This window comes from Macaca fascicularis, chromosome 11 (assembly GCF_037993035.2).
Source record: "Macaca fascicularis isolate 582-1 chromosome 11, T2T-MFA8v1.1".
In the NCBI taxonomy this organism is placed as follows: domain Eukaryota; kingdom Metazoa; phylum Chordata; class Mammalia; order Primates; family Cercopithecidae; genus Macaca; species Macaca fascicularis.
Window position 1 is genome coordinate 133,945,444 of NC_088385.1, and position 3,455 is coordinate 133,948,898.

Here is a 3,455-nt window from a genome sequence, read left to right on the forward strand (position 1 = left end):
TCAGTCTCAATTAGTGAGAAGTCCAAAGCAAATGGATGTAGAGGACTACGTGCTCACAAACAGGGTGTTCCCGATAAGTCCTGCTCTTGCAAACGAAGCAGGGCATTCCCAATAAGTCCTGCTCTTGCAAACGAAGCAGGGCATTCCCAATAAGTCCTGCTCTTGCAAACGAAGCAGGGCATTGGGGGCTTGTTTATGTGTAAACATCTTGAAAATCCAGAAAGTCAGGGAAAGGTCAGAAAAACAACAATGTGTCTTGTGACTTGGCAACATTCCACAAACGACTGTATAAAATAAAGCAGAGCGCACCATTCGAGGCGGCCGCCATGTTTGTCTTGTCTTGTGTTGTCTTGTGTGTTCATTCCTTTGTTTAGGAAACACGCGGACCCCAACAAATGGACTCGTGCATGGTCTCATCAAAATGAAGTCAAAGGTTAAGGGCACATTTAAATTGTCTCATGGTGTGTTTTTGGTGGGTGGAGAGACTACAAAATCCCATTTAATACAGAGAAAACAAATCGAACCTCAAAGGACTTATATGGTTTCTCTCAGTACCTACAGTGGGCTCATGCAGTCCTGGGACTCCAGCTCAGGTGTCTCAGCTTCTCAGGACATCAGCTGCCCCCTATTCAGGTAGTGACAGAGCTACTAGGATTGCTCAGTGAACATCCGTATACCAGCTCCTAGATTCAAGTTAATATTTTACAGTGTTTGCTCATCACATATCTATCCATGTGGTCCACAGTCCACTCTTTAATACATCTTATTTCACGTTTTAATTGGAGGCCATCTTTCTTGATGCACTAATTTTTATTCATTTGGCAAAGATGTAATACCTCCCACTAGGCACTTGGGATGCAACAGTGAGCTAAATACCAAAATGTTTCCTCTCAGGAAGCTGGACATTTTTGGGGGGTTGATGGTTGATGGAAGAGTAAAAAAAACATACACACAGGACACTTTTAGGTAGCAATAAATGCTTTTGAGGAAACAAAATAGGATGAAATGACTGAATCTCTAAGACATATTCCAGCTAGGAAAATAAAAACTCTTCTAGGTATTTTAACAGAGGGATTTAGTATAGGGATTATTTACCTAGGTGTAGAAAAGCTTTAAAAAGGCTTAATATTTCTTGAGAAAATAAAGCAGAGGTTAAGAGTTGCAAGAAACTGTTACCACTCCTATGGTTGGAGGAACAGAGGGAAGGGATGATACTGCTAGTGCCCAAGTACGGGGACTGTTTGGTGGAAGTTAGAACCACAGCCGTAGTTGTCCTGGATGATGTTGCTGGGGGATCTGAGAAGATGGTAAGGGGAGCTCTCAAGGAGCTGGAACCGCAGAGGAGACAAAGTCAGTAGCAGAAAATGCTGCAAGAAGCAGGAAGAAAAACACATACTCAAGTTCTTCCTTCTTCTTCTCCTCCAGCCTTGCACCAGTGCCTCCAAATTGGCTGAACCTGCTGAGAGTCGGCGGGAGAGAGCCTGGGAAATGCATTTCTGAGGCATACACAACAGAAGAAGGTGTTTGGGGGCCCAGGACAAACCGGCAGTTGACAGGCACGTAGAGGCTTTTCAGAAACAAGTCTTGTCGGAAATGTGACTTTTTCTGGGGAAAATTTGACTAGAAGCGAGAACAAGAAGAACTGTTTACTGGGAATTCTCTCTATGGGAAAGTCATGGGGGTATCGACTGTAGATTGGCAGACGACAGAGGGCCTCTTTGAGGGGGTGACAGATGGCTGAGGATGCCTGACCAGGGGCTGACATCTCTGCACACATCCTGGTAGAGAGGTTTCCAGGCTGAGCAAGGAGCCAGTGAGAGCCATGAAGACAGCACGGAGGAAGATGTGTCAATAAATCAGAAACTGATATTTCAGACAAGGCTGGTTAGAAGAGTATGAGGAACCTTTGGCCCTTTCCTTCACCGTAAGCAGTGACATGAACACCACCACCCCAGATGAGTATCAGTTTACTTACCAAGGCTCCTTCAAGCTCTTGGCAGGCAAGACCATGGACCCAGGAGGGTATGTAACTGTGTATTGTCAGCGACGCTGCATGGCTACATTTCGGTATTTAATGAGGCATTGATCTTGCTGGAGATTTTTGAAAGTCTGGTCAGGTGGCCCATTGGAAGGAGACCTGAGCTTGGTTCTCTGTGCCTGAGTCGTCAGCTGTCTATGCTACAGGAACAGCCTCAGCTGTGGAAATGCCACGACTTCTTTCCCCGTTGGCCATGCAGCAGGTAATTAGCTCTATAGAGATGTGGGGAGGATATGGCAGGCTTTCAAGTCTGCAGGTTGTATCAGGGGCCTTGTCACACTGCCGGAGTGTTTGCATTCAGGGCTTCCTCAATCCTGACAGAGGCACCTTTCCAGAGATGATGTATGTGTTCCAAGCACAGCTACAAATGAGGCAGTTAAGTCCGTGGAAGCGCTGTGGGCCACAGTCTCCTGCCAGGGTTCCCAAGACCCTGGGAGTGGCTTCCTTCCAATGGGCCATTAGCTTTCCCCCGAAGCTCTTTGAGGCTTCTCTGGAGCCAGCTTCTCTTGGCACTGCTGGGCTGGAGGAAGCTTCTCCCATGGCGCTTGTCTGGCAAGCCTCACAAATTCACTCTGTCTTTCTCTGAACCTCTATGCTTGATTATTTCTGTAGCTCATAACCAGGCCAGTAATGAGAGGCCCTGTAGAGCTGGGCCTCATTAAGACTTTCTTCTTCTCTCTTCCCAGGATATACTTTATTCAGCTGGGTGCTGAAAAACAATCTTGGAAATTAGGAAACTGAATGAGGCCTCATTTCACACTCAGAATGTGGGTTGCAATAGTCACTTCCTCTGCTGCTGGGAAAGAAAGAATTATACTACCTTTTGAATTTTGGATTAAAAAGAGAGGTGTTGGCTTGTCAAACTACCGTGTATTCCTCAAGACATATTTTTGTAGCTTTATAAAAATTCAATATGTATTTCTAAATTTAAATGTATTTTGTTGCAACCTGGCCCTTGGACAAAATGAGGCATTGGCAGCTGATGTTTATGGCTTTCCACAGAACCTTCCAGATAAAATTTACACAGCATTTTACTGCAGCTATTTCACATAAAGCAGAGGATTTTGCCACAAAACTGAAAGAAAAAAGAAACTGCATTCTTAAATTTTTTATAAATAAAAAGGTATCAAAATATCCACCTAAAAGATAAAGGAGATGAGAAACCCATCCGTGATGGAAAGAAAGCCTATTTCAGCTTTGCCTTTTCTTTAAGTTCTTTGTTCCATATCTGGAATGCAATCGGAATTTAATCTTTCCTGGGATTCCTCCTGGATGTGGGGAGAAGAGAAAAGCTGAAAATCTGAAATCTGCCTGTGCTGGGCTGCATGTCTTCGGACGCCAGCGGAAGGATCACACTGCACAGAGTGCTGTGCTTGCAGAAGCCCAGCTTCTCAACCTCCATCGCTTTATGAATTGA

At 44.9% G+C, this 3,455-nt stretch overlaps 1 long non-coding RNA gene across 1 annotated transcript; it reads left to right on the plus strand.

Moving 5' to 3' along the window:
- Window positions 1–1,609: 1,609 nt before the first annotated feature.
- LOC141407985 (uncharacterized) lies at window positions 1,610–3,130 on the plus strand. The gene is made up of 2 exons (XR_012419784.1): window positions 1,610–2,240; window positions 2,725–3,130. It is a non-coding gene; the product is annotated as an uncharacterized lncRNA (long non-coding RNA).
- Window positions 3,131–3,455: the final 325 nt, after the last annotated feature.